Genomic DNA, 18999 nt, shown 5'->3' with positions numbered 1-18999 from the left:
AAGGCTGAGGGCTGAACTCATCTGCGAATATAAAGTATTTAGAAGGCAGTCTGATACTATGTCAATTTAAGTTTCTCCCATAGGCCTACGACCTCCCAGCCTCACATCTGTAGCTTTTATGATACCAGGCTTCATTTCCCTCCTGTAGAGTAAACCTGACAGCACTATGAAAGCAAGCCAGAAGAGAGTAAGTTTCCAGCTCAGTTCCAGCTTCATTTTTCCGTGCCCCGTGACAAAAGTGCGAAAGTACATAGTGTCTTCAGCAACAGGGGTCCACCATCAAGGGCTAGTATACAACTAACAGCAATAGCAGTCGTCCATTTTGGGTTAGTGGCTTCTAGGACCTCTCAGGCCAACAACTTATAGGACAGGCACTTGGCTTCTTGTTTAATAAACTATGGCTTCTGGGAGGAGCATTATTTCCCTAATAACACTGATCCTTCCAGCATCATTAAAAAGTTCTCCTATATTCCTAGGCATTTCTCTTGATCTGAAGTCGCTTGGCCTGATGTTAGTATCATCACCCCAGTTTTTAAACACATCTGTTTCTCTAATGGCGTGTGTTTTTGTGATATGGATTGTCTTTCCTTTTGTTCTGTGGGAGAGAGGACAGGGTCGAAGCGAAGTCTTTGTATGGGACACTGGCCTTGAATTCGCAGCAATCCTACCTCAGCTTCTCAAGTGCTGGGATTACAGGTGTGAGCCACCACACACCACTTTCTTTTGCTTTTAACCTTTTTGTATTTCAAATGAATTTTATGTAAATCATGTGCAGTTGTACTCATTCTAAAAATTGTGGCCTTTGATTTCCATATATACTCCATTCTTAACTCCTACAGTTGGGTTTAACTTCCCTATCTTACCACATTCAGTTTGTTCTGATGCTTCCTTATCCCTCATCCTTTCCCTGCCTCCTCCCAAACGCTGAGTCTTTTGGTATTAACTTCTCTGTTGAATTATTAGTTACACAGTTTTATCTTTATTATTGTTATGGCTTCTCAAATATTCAACAAGCTCAGTTTTAACTTACAGACTAGTTAGGGTTTCTGTTGCTGTTATACATACTGTCACCAAAAGCAACTTGGGGAGGAAAGGTTTTTTTTTTTTTTTCCTCAGCTTACAGTTCCCAGGTCACACCCCATCACTGAGGGAAGGTGGGGAAGAACTCAAGGCAGGAAAGTGGAGACAGAAACTGAAGGAGAGACTATGGAGGAATGCTGCTCACTGGATTGCTCCCCACGGCTGGCTCAACCTGCTTTCTTAAAGCACTCAGGACCACTTGTTCATGGGTAGCGCTGCCCACAGTGGACTGAGCCAAAGGCTCAGTTTTACAGTACTAGGCATGAGTTCACAGCAATCACTAATTAAGAAAATACCCAAAAGCTTGCCTACAGGCTAATTTTATGGAGACATTTTCTCAGTCGTGGTTCTCTCTTCTTAGGTAACGCTAACTTGTTGACACTAGTTGACAAAGTTGACAAAAAAGAAAGGCACTTCCCATGTTCTACCTTAACGTATTATTACACAACTTTATATTATAGGAATTTTAACATTTGCTTCTGCTTCCCACCTCCCTTAGTATTCTTAGAATAATAGAATAATTCAGTTTATTCTTCATGTGTTCTATGAACTTGATAATAAATTCTTACTGTTTTTTTTCCTTAGACCATAATATATATATTTTAAATGTTAAAATTATTATTGGAGTCTATTTCTTCCACCTGGAGAATCCTTCTGCAATACTTTTATGATATGGAGAATCTGAGCACAAAATGCATCAGCCTTTGTTTGTCTGGAAATTTCCTCATTTCGCTGTCTTTATTTAACATTTCTCTAGGGGTTATAATTGATATTCAACTTAATTTTTTCATCTCACATTAAAATTGAATTTGCATTGTCTCTTGTGTATTGCTGATAAAAGCTTTACATAATTCTTATATTTTTGCATATCTTACATCTCATTTTTCTAGCTATATATTTGATTATGTCTTTAATACTGATTTTTAGCAATTTGATTTTAAAATGTGTTTGGGTCGCATTACATAGTTTACATTCTTTTTAAAATGCATTGACCTTTCAGAAATATTGATTTGTATTTTTCACCAAAACTGGAGTTTTTGCGAACTCTTTCTTTCCACTCTGTTGCTTGCACTGATAGTTTCTGCACATACATATACAACCATTTTTCTTGAACAATGTCTAATCTGCTATGAGGACATCTGGAAAGTTTTCCATTTTAAGTTGTAATTTTTTTAAGCTTTTGAAAGGTCTTTGATTCTTTTTCATCTTTATTAATATTCACATTTTTTGTAGATTTAAGCATATTTATAATAGCTTTTTTTTGAGACTGTCTTCACTATGTAGTCAGAGTGGCAAGAAGCTAAAGCTCTCCGTGCTTCAACATCTCTGGTGCTAGAATTATAGGCGTGTGCCACTGTGTCTGACATATTAAAGTATTAGCCAGAAAACTGTACTGTACCTGTCATTTCAGGGTTAATTTCTGTTGATTTACTTACTCTACTTTTTTCATGGTCATTAGATGTCATTTAGGCACTGGACATTGTAAATGTTACATCAGTTTACTTCATTTTCTCCTATTCCTTTGTAACAATTATTTTCTGGCAGTGTTAACTTAAAAAAATAAACTTCTAGAAGTTTATCTTAGTTCATTTTTTTTCAGAGGGGGAGTGTCATTCTAGAAGCCTGTCATTACCCCTAAGGAGGATGGGGTCTTATTTTTTCAGTGTTGTGGATATATGTTCAATATCTGTGAAGGCTTCATATGTTGAAATTTAATCCTTACTATATCAAGAGGATGGAAACTTAGCACAACCATAATACAAAAAAGTAGCTCCTGAGACATGCTTAAGATTAGATAAGGCCATTAAAAAGGATCCCCATAACTAAACCCTTTATGGGTGGCTTTATGGGAAGAGGGAAACCAGACATGCCACGTGTGCACGCCCTGTCTCTTGCAATGTGATTCCCTCGGCTGTCTCAGGATTCTGCCATCAAGAAGACCGCGACATTAGATGTGGCCTGTCACACATACCCACAGGACAGCTAACCAATATAAATCTCTTTTCCTGAGCTAGTAACCAGGAATGGAGTAATTCAGTATCCTGTTGAGAAGGGATTTTTCTGCTTTGGCTGGTTAGATATTGAGTGTCTCTTGGCTATAATTAGGCCCTGATGGTGGCTAAGATTGTAGTTCCCTACTAATGTCTCCTCTGGCATTCATTCATTGTCCGCTCCTTGTATGCCTAGGCTAGAACGGAGCCAAATGAACTACCCCTGTCCCGGTATCTGAGCTTTTGCAGCTGAGTCTCATGCTCAGTTCGCTTCTCTGCATTCTAGATGCCTCACTTACCTGAAAGAGGGACTGTGAGCTCAGTAAAACAGTGACCATCATGAATTGTCCTCGCCTGAAGCCAGGGTTATCAACAAATCATTCTGTGTATGCATTCACGCATGTTTGTGTGTTTGTGTGTGTGTATGCACTGTGTCTGTGCTTCAGTGTGTGTGTGTGTATGTGTGTGCTCACCTCTGTCCGTATTTCTGTGTGTGTGCCCTTTCTCTCTGGTTTTCCCTCTCTGTGCCACACATTTGTCCAGTGTTTGAAACTCTTATTCCATGGATTGATTCATGGTTTATGCCATAAACCATCATAACTGGAGACTCACTTGGCAGTCTAGGAACAGTATTAAGACAAGCTATATTTAAAGAACTGAAGTCCTTTTTACTGACTTGACATAATAAGAGGAGACATGATGCCAGCAGACATGTGGCATCATGTGAAGAGCAAGCCAGAAGAGTCCAGGGCCAACCATTCAACTCAGAAAAGAAGTGGCTAGATTTTCTGTGCCCCCAGATTGCCTGTTTATTGGTAGTTAATTGAAAGTAAAATTACAGTGTATGCTAGGTATTAACCTGAAACTGATCAGAGAAGGAAAAGTAGGCACAGTTTTCATGGTCAGCAGTGAAACTTGGTAGATAACAAAAAATGCAAAGAATGGAGCGACCACTATAAAACAAGTCCTCTTGATAGGCAGAGAGGGCAGTAGATAGTAACTTGTCCCATTTTTCTGGAAGACTGGACAAGACTTCATGCAGAATCAATATAACTGTCATCTGTTCATTATTCATGATTTCTCTATATAATCTATACTCTTCATAAAAAATTATGAATGCACATTAAAGTACGTAGTGATGTATGATGCACCTTTAGTGGCAGTGGAAAGTTATTCAGAGATGTGACAGAGAGAAGCTGAGCAAATGCTGAGCCTGGAGAGGCAGCTGTGGCGTCTGAAGAGCTGCATGCTAAGGGTGAAGCTGCACTGTCACCTGCAGTCGGATGGTCTTTTAGGAGGAAGGGCGGAGGCCGGGGAACCTTGCTCAGCTGAGGTTTCTAATTATGTCTGTGAAGATCTTAAGTATATTAAATTTGCATTTCTCCTCTAAGGTGGGAGAAACTTACATAGATTGTATGCTCAGTAGAACAGTGGTGATACAGTGATTTGAAGATGGAAGTATCCCTTACAAAGGCTCATGTTGTCAGTGCTCAGTCACCAGATGGTAGAACCAGTTATTAAAGGCCTGTTGGCTTATAAGGCCTCCGGCCCTCATAATTAATTGATTCACTGGTAAGAGCATAACTTGGTGGCATTATTGAGAGATGCTAGAAAGTAGAGGATGGGATTAATTGGAGAAAATGGTTCCCTTGGACCAAACTCTGGGTGGGCATATTTTGACCCTTGTTCCTTCTCACTATCCCTCTCTTTCTATCCCCTCTTCCTGGCATCCATGGTGTGAGCATCCTGCTCTGACACATACTCACAGCAGCATAATATTCTGCCTTCCTCAGGCCCAAACCAGTAGATCCAGCCAACCATAGGCTGAAGTGTAAACTCTTCTTCCAGGCTGTTACTGTCAGGTATTTGACACTGTGGAGGAAAGCTGAGGAAAATGGACAGCGAGAGGAGTACACATGCTACAGAGCCACGGTCTTGAGAAGTGGGAGCCCTAAGTCCTCACAGGCACGGGAGTTTCTTCTGGAATGGAAGGAAACACTCAAAAGCAAAATGCGGTATAAGATGTCATGTTTTTAGCATCTAGGAAACACAAATGATGGCACAGGCAGAGAACAGAAAGCATTGATCTAGGTGTCCAATTCTCGGAACACCGATTTGATCATGGCCAATGGGGTAGTAGCAGAGGCCATTCTGGATTCTCTTGGAAAAGGTATGTCGCAGCGGCTAGCAATTAGAGCATGATAGGGAAAGGCTTGGAAGAAAGAAGTATGTTTTTTTGAAAAGATAATTTGGGGGATGGAGAGACAGCTCAGTAGTTACGGCTCAGAGTATTAGCTGCCCTTCCAGAGGACATGGGTTTGCTTGCCAGCACCTACATGGTGGCTAACAACTGTCTGTGGCATAGGGGGTTCAGGTGGCAATGAAACTGTTCAGTACGTGATGCTAGAATGACTCATCCATGGCATTAGACACTAATTAACAACCAAATAATGTGTGCTGCTAAGAATCAATTAAACTGTAAATGGTGAACTTACGAAGATGAGAGTGTGTGCAAAACTTACCATTTGTAACAGATGAGCCACAGCGAAGCTAGAGGTTGACCTGGAGGTGGGGTTTGTACACGCATATGGAGGGGCAGGAGAGGTATGTGGAAACTATTTCCCACTCAACCTTTATATAAGGATAGAACTGAATTATGGAAATCAGTTTATTGATTTAAGAGCTGAATTTGTGTATTCAGCATTGCAGACTTATTGGTCTGCTGAGCTGTAATGATTTGATGACGTAGATTTCAAATGTGAGATAGAGTCGCAACATGTTCTTTCTTGTTCAGGTTTGTGGTGTCAAGTGTCCAGCTAATTTCCTATCTCCTATCATAGGAAAAGGTAGCAATTCTATATTAGTCGTAAAGCAAGCAGTTTGTTGACATACTGTATTAAAAAAAAATAGATTTTAGCCTCTGCCGTTCCCAAGCCCTGGTAAGCTTAATGTGGATGTTGTTGCTCATGATAGTTTTGGTTTCTAGGATTTATTCCTGTGTTTCTTTGATGACACTGACAAGGCTTATCAGCATGTTGTGAAGGTCAGGCCGCTAATGTATTTTCTGATCATGTTTAAAGTTCTTATTTCGAATTTTCTTGTATTAATTAGGACAGCATGTGCTCCCAACACATCTCTCCATAAACCCTTGCAGTCATATTGTTTTCCTAGAATGTGCATCTCTGTCATGGTTAAAGGCAGCTCTTCTCTCCACACAGTGCTCCCAACAGGAGAAGCAAACAAAGAGCTGTATTGGTGGACAAGGCTGTATTGGTGGGCAAGGCTATGCTGGTAGGCATTTTCTACCATACCACCAGAGTTGGGCTAACTTCTCATTCTTCCAAATGATTGGGCTCTTTTATATGAAAGAGGAACAACCCTCCAAACATAGCTGGTTGTCCTTCCTTTGGTAGATTCTATACCTTTCTGGAAGATTAGGCAACTTAGTCCATCACCAGATTCCTTTTTCCTTCTCTGGAAGCATGAGATATAGAAACTGAATCAGCCTATTGGACAGGTGGGAGTGCTGAAGAAGACAGCATGGGCAGACCATAGCAGGACTATGTAGCAGGTTCTTTGATGCTGATGAAAGATGTCATAGATTGTGATGGCTTTTACTGACTCATTTTTCTAAAAATCAACACAAATAGGTTTAGGTTTTATTATAACAGAGGATTTTGGAAGAGGAACAAATGAAGTTCTACATAAGACATATTGTATAAAGACATCCAGATATATTAGTTGGTTCCTGGAGAAGATTAATTAAGTGATTTAGAAAATCTATGCCTGCCTTCTCTGTGGAGCTGTTTTCTCCTCTGTTATCAAATTTACTTTGTTATGAGTAACAGAGAACAATTTCTTAATTATCTGTATAAAAAATGGGAAGAAAGCAAGCACCAGAATCCTATTTAAAAAGCAAAGAAGATAAAGAAAATACCAATTTTACTTTAAGGCATTAGTTTTCAAGTCTGATTTCCTTGGAGCACGAGCAGGGAGATAATTTGTGAGGTATAGCAAAGTGAGCAATGCTGTGATGGTGCTAGGTGCATAGATTGGGCTGAGGAAGATGCTTGCCTTTGCTGGGATGTGGCCTCTGGGAACCGGGAAGGGCACACACTTCTGGTCCTGGCCTTTCCTAAGCCAGCACTGTGCCCCCTTTCAGGGTGGAAGGCCATGACATCACTGGATGGGATAGTAGATGAGACCTGGGCACCAGGAGAGAAGAGCCAACTCAAGCCAAGTACCAGAAGCCATGATGCCAAGGAGCTAGGGTTCCTCATTGCTAAGCATGTTGCTTTGCCTTCTTAAGCCACTTACAGGATATACAGTCACTATAAAATTTAGAAATGAAATATGAGAACTACAGAGTATTGAATTCCACGACTGGCCATAGGTCTGATAAGCTGTCCTGCCTGGGATTTTCTACTAGAGTGTATTGTGTTGTTAATGTCACCCGTTCATGTGACAAGCACCCTAGCATCATGTTGGGTGTTAAGGGGAGGTAGTTTATCACAGATAATTTATAATAAAGTTTACCTTGACCCAGGAGACCAAGAACCAATGAGAGTTTAGATTCCAATCAGTTCATTAACTGTTGACTTGCTATTACAGAAGACAGGGTAGGAAACTGGGATGAAAGAAGACTGTCAGGTCCCTTTGAACTGCTATAAAAACAAGCCATAAAAGAAAGCTCATGACTAACAGAAACTCACTTCACCTAGTCAGGCGTGGGGGTTAAGAAGCCCAAGACCAGTGCATCAGCAGATCCGTGTCTGGAGAAAATCCTCCTGATAAGGCTGTCTTTACTGTAACCGCGTAGTTTAGAAGAGAACTCTATAGCCTCTTCAGTGCCGTGTGTGTGTGTGTGTGTGTAATATATATTATATAAATTCATATTTTAAATTCTATAGCCTCTTTAGTGCCTTATATGTGTATGTATAATATATTATATAAATTCATATTTTATATATGTATGTATATATTATATATGGATGGATGGATATATACATACATACACATACCAAGTACTAACGTCATCCATGGGAACCTTACCCCCATTACCTCATTCCTTTCAAAGTCCCACTTCCTGGTACCATCACACTGCAGATTGGGTTTCAACAAATAGGCTTGGGGGAGGGTAAACATTCAAGCCACAGCAGCAGGCAGGACAGGTTCAGTATTTACTGGAGATAAAAATTACAAAGGCCAAGGTTATAAACTCAGGCAAACTATGAGGTGAGTCATAATAGATGTGCAAAGATGAACAGTGGGGAGAGTAAAAATGAAAGGAATGTCTGAGGTAGAGAAAGGCTCTATGGAATGAGAGGAATGACTTTATCAGGTCATCATATATGGAAAGTATTTCACCTGCCAGAGCATAAGGGGCAAGCCTTCTAGACCAAAACAGCAGGAGCAAGGATATGCCACACAGGGCATTCAGTCTTTCTCTTATTATTTTTGCAGAACATCTTGTGTAGGCATGGAGCTAAGAAGCAGGGCACATAAGCCTCAAAAACTTAGAAAAAACTTACGTTTAAGTAACGCTACACTAACAGATAAGACATCTTAATCACATTGAGACCCAGATTTAGTCACATGTAAAATAGTATTAATAGAAAAACACAGTTTGTACTTCAAAGGGAATAAGAGATAGTTTATTCTGGAGTCAGATATGATCTGGAGTCATGATCATTTGATCATGACCTGGGAACATAGATTTCCCCAAGCGCCGTGGAAGCAGTAACATGAGATTATATTGGTTACAGAAGAAAGTTCTAAACCCAAGTGTTTAGAAGATGCATGGGTGGGCACCATTTGTATGCTACTTGATGGCAGTCCTTAGCCTTTGGGTTGGGAGAAGCTAGTGGTCTGCTGAGAATACATTTGAAAGATTTTTATAGTCACCAGGATGTTAAGTCAGATGGGCATGAGCACTGAATGGCTTTCAAAGTGACTGAAAGGAAAGGAGAATAATTTGGCTTTGGCCTGTAACATCGTAGTTCTCACTGACAGAAAGTTAGTCAGCGGCTTTGTACAATCTTTACAAGTGTGGTGCTCTCCCTGACCCCAGCAACTTCACTGGAAGGCAGCTTTATAGAATTACCTATCTGGGTTAGATGAGCAGGTGCTCACAAGACTCCTTTCAGTGCACTCAGTGTTGTGCAGGAGACTGATGAGGAAACCATCCTGCTGTTTTATGCTCTGATGGCTGCCCCCACCTGAGGGTGTTTGTTACAGGGCTTTACAAATCAGGTGACACTTGGATGCTGGCCTAATGTTATCAGGCAGCGGGGGCTGAGGAAGATCCTTTGCAGCTGAGGTGATGTTCAAATTGATGACTCCCTTCACAAACTGTGAGGTAGGAATGGGGGTGGGGAGAATATGGCCACATAGATGGACACTTATAGAGGCTTGTCATTACCAGTTCAGCCCGTTCTCACCTGGTTCCAAATACCAGACTGTTCCACCAGCGAAAGACAGAAGACCTTTGGTGATTAAACTCTTCAAGTCATATACTCACAGTTTGCCCCAGCTCTTGTGCTTCACATGTTCTGGATGTTTTCCCTCCGAAGAAGCCAGGATCCAGGAGAGAAGGGGGGAGGGGAGAGGGAAGATGTAGCTGTGTTTGTTGTTGTTGTTGTTGTTGTTTTGTTTTGTTTTCTATCCTCCTGGAGACTATTTCGCTTTGTCGGTAGACATTAAGCAAGATGTGATTAGCTCCTTGAACATGGGAGTCTCCCTGATATTGGTTGACCTGTTGGTGATTTATGGTGTGTGTCTTTTAATGTCTTCCAGACTGAACACTTGCCTTTGCAGACTCAGTTCAAAGAGAAAGTTGCTGATGGTCTTCAACCCTCTGTAAGTAAGGCTCATGTTGTACCCACCCAGGGATCATTTAAAGTTTTATCAGATGTTCATAAAAGTTCACTTTGACCATCGCTCCCTCTTTAAGTGTCTGTACATGGCTTGATAAAGTCCCTGCTGTTTCATACTCTTGCAAGTAATCTAAAGAGCACTTCTAAATACTCTCTGAAGCAACTGTCATTCGTGTGAAACCAGTACGCAGGCAGAGGGGCCATGTCAGAAATTCCAGAGAGCATCAGAGGGAGCTCATCCTAGAGTAAGTGTCAGCTGTGACACAAGGTCCAGTCAGAAGGAAAGGTCGAAAGGACAGGCTATTTTGGGTGACATATTTAAATCTCTCTTTGATCAGACATATGGTCAAATGCCAGTTCATTTTGCTGTGTCCACTCCCTAATCCCCCAATGCTGAATCTTAATGTTTATTTTTGTCTTGTTTGATTTAATTCTCTGCCTATCTCATATATTCCTTCTAAGCCGGGGCCCTCTTTGAGAGGCTCCTGTAATACACAGCCTTCTCCTTCTCTAGCTGACCTTGATGGATACCAATTCCAAACTTCAAAACCTAAACTTACTCACAGCCCCATTACTTGTATTTAGTTGTATTTGCAGCTACAAGTCACCACTCCTCTTACTCAGGTATGGTAGGCACCAAATGACTGGAACATGGTGAGCTGCTGAATGTGGCCTTGCCAGCCAATTCCTTGTGAATCAGGAGCAGAGACTTTAATGAATTCAGCTTTTGCTTGTTTTCCCCAGCATGCTAGAAGAATGTAAACAGTGTCTCTGCTAATATAAGTAATGTTTGAATTTCTAGAATGGACTAAATAGCAGGAGATTTGACTATGAAGATGAAAACACAGTGCAAGAAGATGGGACTCAGCAGATGTACCCCCTTTATAACCAGATGTGCTACCAAGACCGAAGCCCTCACAAACATCACCCAAGCAACCCCAAGAGACTCTATATCAACCCACGAGAACATTATGTGTGATTTTCCTTTTCTTGTTATAACGGGTGTTCTAACAAATGTTTATTCTTGGACTTGAGAGAGAAACTGAGGCATCTAAACGATTTCAGTCTAAGTGTGTTGGAACTCTCGATGACTTGGAGCTAATAGTGGATGTCTTAACTTCATTAAGACATGGTTTCTTAACCACCATCTGTGTTTGCAAACTCGCCTGTAGCTTTGCTTTGCTGTAACTCTGGTGTTTAACTACTAACACTTGGCCTACAGTGGCATGTTCGTGTGGAAGTACGGCGTCTGCCTGTGATGACGGCAGGGAAAGGCCCACCTTTTGGCAGCCACTCTGCTTGGGGCTTAGGCAGTGCGTGTCTGTAATTTAAACAGGTGGGGAACGAGCTCCACATCCAGTTGACTGATTATTAAGCTGGGATTTAGGTTTCCCTAGCATCTCAGTCCAATTACAATACCTGTGCACAGAGGCTGGTGGAAAGAAGTGAACTCTGCTGAATGCAGACAATAACAGAGGCAGGGGAACCTTCCAGTCTTGTTGGCTGTGAGCCAGTGTTAGTGCCATGTGCCCTTTCTGGCCATTAGGCCCCAAGGGCTCCACAGGGCCATCTGCCCTCTATCCCCTGGTGACTAGCTGTGTCTAGAGTCTACTTTGTCCTTGTTGCTGCAGCCTTGTTTTCCACTGGCCAGATTAACCCATTTCCCACCTATTGTGTCCTAAAATCCCTGCCGAAATAAGATGCAGTCTTTTTAGCCTTATCTCTCTTGTAAATGACAAGCTCTGATTTCACTTCTTACATTGCTTTCAAACTAGTCTCACCGCACACACACAGGCTTTAGCTAGCTAATCTTCTCCATTCTTTCCAATTCTTCCCTGTCCTATCTACCTCAAGGGTGGGGGCAGGGGGAGCTTGCTGAAGATCACCACAAAATAACTCCTGCTCTTAAAAGCCAGGTGGAAAATTTGAAAACTTAACTTTTTGCAAAGCTACTTGAATATGACATGTTTGCTAAATCTGCATGTCCTCTGTTCCTCCTCCCCACATCACCTGGTCAACAAGCCTAAGGGGATACTACAAGGGGAATAATACAGCAGCCTCTGCCAGTATAAACAGCTACACAGTAAGGCTGCAACGCCTGCTCATATCTGCCTGGAGCACTCTTGTCTCCCTCTGCCAGCTCTCTGTCACTGAGACTGACGGTGGTAGGCACAGAGGGAAACATACAGGCAAAAAGGATCATTGTTACATCTTCAGAATAACATCACTTTACTGTATATCCTGGAAGATCCGAGTGTGTCACCAGCATTAAAAAATAAAACACTATGTACTGGTTACATATTTTTAAAAGAGTGGTATAAACAGCAAAATAAATAGTATATACTCATTTCCAGCCTAAGCTACAAGAGGAAATGAGAATATTAACAGATTTATAGTGAAATGCCAAAGATACTTTATTCATGCCATGCTGGCCATAGTTCTCATTTGCTTCTTTTTGTTGTTTGTCAGGCTTTGTGAGATAACTCATAGAGGTGGTTCTGCAGAAATACACCCACCCACCTTACTCCCTGGGTGATAGGCAGTTCTAGGAGCAAGCATGCTCCAATTCCATCCTCCTTTTTCCTTAGGGTGAGCATGTTTAGCAGTTAGCATTTTTAGACACAACGGCTTCAGAACACCTAGAGTTCCACTGGTCCTCTCTGCTCCATCACTGAGTACTTTGGATTTAGTTTCCTGCCTCCGTAGCAAAGACAGTGGTCAGCCTCATTGCTCAAAATGCTATTACCAAGTCAGTATAACCGAAGTTACAGGATTCCTTGTGATTGTTCTCCTGCAGTTAGATGGTGATACACTGAGAGCTTCCTGACACTGAAGCTCTTCATAAGGCCTAGATACCAGGGGCCAGACTGCAGCACTCCCTCTCCTTCAGAAGGCTTTAAAATATCTCAATACTGAGGACAGTCTCCCGAGTCCTGCTGGGAAGCAGGCCGTAGACTTCACAAAAGCACACTATGGCCTCAGGGAGAGAGGAGGAATGTCTTCGTTTGTGCCAGAGAAAAGGATTGGGACACCTTTTGTCCTTTCCTTAGCACCCTCCCAGGAGGAACCCACTGTCTACTTTTCAATGTTCTTTAGTATTGCTATGAAAAAGTTATTTTAGGGCGTGGGTACTCTCTGCTGTCAGCTAGTTCACTCTATCTGTGTCTTTCAGCTATGAAATTTCTTGGACAAACTACTATATTTGATAGGTGTTGGCCTCAGACATGGGTCACATAAACTTCATAATAGCTTATTCTAGTGCCTCCTGTCTGTTCTCTATTAAAAAAAAGTTAGCTAAATACAGAACAGCTTTAAAAGGGTTTAATTAACCATCCCCTCAACCAAAAAAAAAAAAAAAAAAAGAAAAGAAAAAAGAAAAAAAAAAAACAGCCATCTAAAACTAGTCTGCTGCTCTCTGAATTTGGGGCCTGGTCCACTTGATGATGGACACTAGACTATAAAGGTCAGAAAGTGAGGTTGAGAGACACAGTCACAGCTGATCCATTACGGTTTTGTTAGTGTTCACTGGGCCAGAAGTAAATCCCGTAGCAGGTTTCCTATACTGCTGCCACTCAGCAGTGTGGGGCGGGGGAGGGGAGGTGCATGTTCACCCTCACTGCAGCCTCCATTGCCTGTTTCACCTGCCAGCATTGCAGACCACCAGGACTCTTTGCATCTCACTACACTGAGGCTAGGATCAGCCTGACTTAATAAGAGTGCAACCAGCAGAGAGTCATTGTGTTCTTCTATGAGAATTCCCTCTATGCCTGACATTTCGTAGATGCTCCGTGCTTTGGAGTATATGAAACTCTTACCTGTGTTAGGCATCGGTATAATACACACACACACACACACACACACACACACACACACACACACACGTCTAAAGAAATACCCATTAAGTGGCCAGAGGCTCTTGTTATTGTTATTTTTCTGTGTCCTGTTCACTCAGAAACAGGACCAAGTCTTTCATCTCAAGTTGTCTTTCATTGAAGTCTAAATTTCAATTTTTTTTTTTTTTTGGTATTGCTTGTTTTTCCTTGCATTCCCTTGACTCCTGGTGTTATTCTTACTGTACAATAGGCCCACCTTGGGATCAGAGGAGACTCTATTGTTAGAAGAATCAACACATCAGGTCTATACCTAGTGTTACCCCTAACTATGGAAATTTAGGAAAATAATCTGTCTAGGATATTAGTTGTCTCCACCCGTGAAGCAGAGACCTTGCTGTCAACCTTTCAGAACTGTGGTAAGAATTAAACTAGGGTATGATGAATGAGAAATTGTTAGTTCTCGCCAAACTAACAAGTACCTATGACTCCACTGTTACCTATTGATTTCAACTTCCAGTGCCTTTGCCAGTATTTAGAGAACTAGAATGTTCCGGGGAGAGCCATTCAGCAGTGAGGACATTTCGGTATTGGTCCAGATTTAATATAACCAATTGCAATTTATCCCCCCAAAAAGTTTCATATCTGGGCTATTGAGGTGCCTCCTCGGGTGAAGGCACTTGCCATGCAAACCTGGGCCCCTGAGTTCAGTCCCTTGAGATAACACTGAACTATAAGGAGATATAAGGGCCACAACATGGCCCTCTTACCACCGCCTGCACACATGCAGTAAGAATAATAAATCATTTAAAAAGGTTCATCTCTGTTGAGCTTTAGGTAGGATTGAAGATGTGCATTGTTAGAATTCACGGTTCCTCCTGTTTTACGAATTACTACTGAGTGTGTGGGAAGGAGTGGCTTCTAGGGCCATCACCTTACATAAATCATCTCACCAGATTGGCTTGTACCCCTGCTTTGTCCTCTCTCAAGAGCTCCCACGGGAACTGGCAGGTCATACTCCCATACCACACAGCTGTGGATCATGTATTTCATCAGTCATCTGCTTTGCTTGTTGGGGATATAGTTGTCATGGTTTTCTTTTTAAAACAGGAGCACAAAAGCCTACACATAAAACTGTAAGAAATGTTGAAGTAGAAAGCACATGTGCTCACTTTGACCTCTGAATATTCAAAAAGTGCTCTTCTGTCCATGAGTTTAGCCTGCATTAGGTTAAGCTACAAAGGCCAGTCAACCAAATCAGATAAAACAGCCTAGACCACTTCGTTTGGTTTTATAAGGCACAAACTTTTAACATTCTTTCCTGGACTTAATTTGACATGCTTCTTACTGCTTGACTCCATTCAATAAAGATTAAGTTCCCAGGGTGGCAACAGTCATATTTCAGGCATCTGGAAGGAAGTCAGAGAAGGGTAGAAAGGGTGAAACTCGGAATTCCAGTGTCACCACCTGTGCCTCTCAGCTTTGTGTGTTTTTTGTGGTGCTTGAATGGCAAGGCCCTCCCTTCATCCTTGGGTCATTTGAAGACTCTGAAAGAACCCAGGACTTTTATCTATATTAACCCAAAAGCTAATGTTTGCAAACCTAGTCAACTATAAACTGTTACTACAGTACTCTTGTTACAGATGATGAAATATATGGATTTTTTTCCATTCAAGAATATTATATGCTGGACTTTGTCAGCTGTTACGGCTGTTTTGGTAGCATTTGGTAGACAGATGTGTAAGTCTATATGCCTCATGGCAACCTCCCCAGTATTTTAGTCCAAGTACTACATCTTCTATGTTAAGCCAGAAGGCTCCAGAACAGTCCTCCAGACTCATATCAAGTAGAGAGAACCCCTATGCTACCCTTCCCAGCAACCCCAACAGCATCCCATGCCTATCTGAAAGAGTTCTCAGAGTCGAGTCCAGCAATACCCTTCCTGATTTAGTCAGCCATACTGTGTTCTCTTTGGTTTCTACAGAGAGAACAGGCCAAGTATCTTCAATCCATTGGGCTTGTTCATGGGAGGACTGGCTTTACATGAATTGAACCAATCCACTCACCATCAGCACCACCAGCCGGACCACAGAAAATATTCACTTGCTGGGTTAACAAAGTCTCTAGGGTTGAGCTGCAAATAAAGTGTGCAGTAACGGCCTCTGAAGTGACCAGAGCCTTTGCAGATGCTGATGGCTGCTGGAAGATGTGGGCTCTTGATTAGGATGATTTAGATATTAACCAGCCATCCCTAGAGGCATATTAAAACTGATCAGCATGTTAGAGAATAATTTTTAAAGTGAAATCCAGAACTTAGTAAATATTTCTCAGGTTTTCCCAGCCTCTTACTCTAGGGTGTGGTGGGCTAGTCACTGCTCTGAAATCAAGAACCTGCTGAAGAGTTTTACTGACATTTATCCATAGTAACAGCTGTTATCTTGGGATGCACTGTCAGCATTGTGCAGATTTATCAAAAAGAGCCCAGGATCTGGATTGACAACCAACTGACAGGCTTCTGGCCTCTTGTGCTAAAGTTCCACAGTGGATTTATCACTCAGGAGCAAATGCTACACAGGAGGTCACTTGGTCTTAAAGTTACTATCAAGTTCTAATTACTATCCTAAACGATCTTCCATAAACAAAGGGAGCTTTCAGAGATAGTTCAGTCTCCTGCCACTCTAAAGGTGGGAGGCCACACAGTTGCCCTTTTATGGGTTTCCCTGGACTATTTCTAGGATCAGAGCTTATGGGTACAACACAATGGCTGGTTTTGTGACCTACACTGGATTGATTTTATCTCTGTGGCATGGAATTTAACTGTGAAAGGTGATTAGAGGAAACCCTAAGGGGAGTCCTCCCTGGGAATCCATTCCACTGGATTTGCTGCAGTGACTTAGAACTGAACCCTGTCCCACCGCAGATGTGTCTGACAACCATGGAGAGACGAGTTAGCTGCCTTTCTTCAGAGGTTAATTTTCCTTAATGACACACAGAAGATCCAGGAAGGCCAAAGTTACACACATTTTTCCAAGTGAGTGTACGCCATTATTTTGGTCTTCAGTACCCTTTCCAAAAACAGTCAGGATTTTAAATCCACTCTGATGTTTCAATCAAGCTAAGTTAAATTCCTCTCAGAAATCCTATGAGTAGTCGGGTAGTCATTGTATTTTAACTAGAGGTAGCAGAAGTTTGTTCTGTGTGCACCAGTTTCCTCCAGCTCACGAGTGACTCAGTTGTACTCTGTGCCTCACATAATCCCATGAAACACAACTGCAAAGATTCCCTTAAACCCAGCACTTCAGTCCCTGGAGGAGGAGTGTCCATTATCTTTGGCTTCATTGTGTACCAGAGACCCCAAATCCTCTGTAAAACTATGTTAAGTAGCTGGTATTGCCACTAAAGCCCCGGATTATTCCTTTTGTCTATGTGTAAAAGTTCCTGTTGTTCCTCTACCTTCTGTTTCTGTCTCCAAGCCAGTGCTGCACACCATGCCATCTCCAGCCCGTCAGCTCTCCATGCGGTCCTCACCTCTCAACATCTCCGTGGCTCAGCTTTGTCCCTTCAACTCGTGCTCTCTACCTAACAAGGTTGTACTGGTGGTAGGGGGGAATAAGATGTCTAGGGGCTATCTTTTAAGAGAGATCGCTCCTTCAAAGTGCTTTTACAAAAGCCCCTGGGCTTAGAAATGAGAAACTCCCTAGCTATTATATTTTTCTATTCTTGTTTTGCTATTTTTACTTCTGAAAAGTGAACTCTGTCTGAAAAGAGGCTTTATCCTGGTTTTAACTCTTTCTCTATTAGTCCTCTCACACTGGAAGCTCCACCTTGTATTCTGAACTTCTTACTCTGACCCAAAACTAAGTCTTTGCAGTAGAAACCCCAACTCTTGTACTTCTATTTCTTCTTCTGCAGAAGAAACTAGCTTTTCCCATGGGAAACTAGTAAGGCCTCACTCTGCCTCCATGCAGGTCTCACAGCAAGCCTTGCTTCTTGATTCATGAGCAGAGGCAAACTAGTTTCTCGGTATCTAGATGTTGATTCCTGGCTCATAATCGGTAGAAGCATTTAGCTCATGGCTTGTACTTCATTAATGGATGATGGGTAATCTAGATAGCCTTCAAACAGGAGAGAGTCTAGCTCGATTTGGAATCCCTTTGCCCCCACTATTTGCAAAAGAAGTATACTTTGCTGTAAAAGTAGAAATTTGTTGCTTGTTTTTTGAATTATTTCCATTTTGTAGAGAGTTTGATGCTATGTGTTCTTGCTTGTGAGAAAAGACCCAAGTTATAAATTTAAGCATTAGAACTGAAACAGGTAATAGTATAGTGGGTGAAGAAAATCTAGCTCAGATATTGTGAAACACAAAGAACAGCTTCAACTTTGATATTATCTTTTAAGTAGTAAATGTTAATGTGGTTTTTAGACAGTCCTTAAGTTTCCAGAAATTTTCTTTTATTTTTGCATTTTGGACTGTATGGATCTTTAGATATTTTGAATAAAGTCTTTTATTATCTAAAGTTTTCTCATCTCTATTAATTAATAAATAGATTATTATATGCATATGAAATCACTAGGCTAATTACATGACCGTGGAATGCACAAACTGCAAACAATCTCTTTAAAAGTAGTGACAGGACTGATGTGTGCTTCAAATAGTATAAAAAGTAGAAGTTATTGTCATAGCTACTTTTAAAAACCATACAATATTTTTAATGATGTGTGTGTGTGTGTGTGTGTGTGTGTGTGTGTGTGTGTAGTGTGATTCTGTGCATGTGAGTTCAGGTGCCGTGGGGATAAGAGACATCAGACACCCCTGGAGCTGGAGTTGTGGGCAGTTGTGAACAGCCCTGCTGTGGGTGGTATGATCTAAATCAGGCTCTCTGCAAAAGCAGTGTGTGCTTTTAAACCACCGAGCCATCCTTCCAGGCCCCGCAATACTTTTTAAGTGAGGCTCCATTTATTTCAGTTAGCTAATTGTTCGGTGAACAATTTTATTCTTTTTTTAATTAAATTTTTATTTTTTAAATTAATTACATTTTATTTGCTTTGAATCCCAGCTGTAGCCCCCTCCCTCATTCCCTCCTACTCCCACCCTCCCTGCCTCATCTCCTCCCATGCCCCTCTCCAAGTCCACCTATAGGGGAGGTCCTCCTCTCCTTCCATCCAAACCTAGCTTATCAGGCCTCATCAGAACTGGTTGCAGTGTCCTCCTCTGTGGCCTGG

The 18999-nt window shown here is 41.6% G+C and overlaps 1 long non-coding RNA gene across 1 annotated transcript in view; it reads left to right on the top strand.

The window, feature by feature from the left end:
• The window catches only part of LOC129666599 (uncharacterized), a 56852-nt gene extending 38559 nt beyond the window's left edge, over window positions 1–18293 (top strand). Inside the window, exons 3-4 of the long non-coding RNA XR_008718610.1 lie at window positions 9867–9929; window positions 10749–18293. This is a non-coding gene — a long non-coding RNA (uncharacterized LOC129666599). The remainder of the gene's footprint in view (window positions 1–9866; window positions 9930–10748) is intronic.
• The last annotated feature ends 706 nt before the right edge of the window (window positions 18294–18999 follow it).

Source organism: Psammomys obesus, unplaced genomic scaffold, assembly GCF_907164565.1.
Source record: "Psammomys obesus unplaced genomic scaffold, mPsaObe1.curated_primary_1811, whole genome shotgun sequence".
Lineage (NCBI taxonomy): Eukaryota > Metazoa > Chordata > Mammalia > Rodentia > Muridae > Psammomys > Psammomys obesus.
This window is presented reverse-complemented; position numbering and strand designations above follow the sequence as displayed.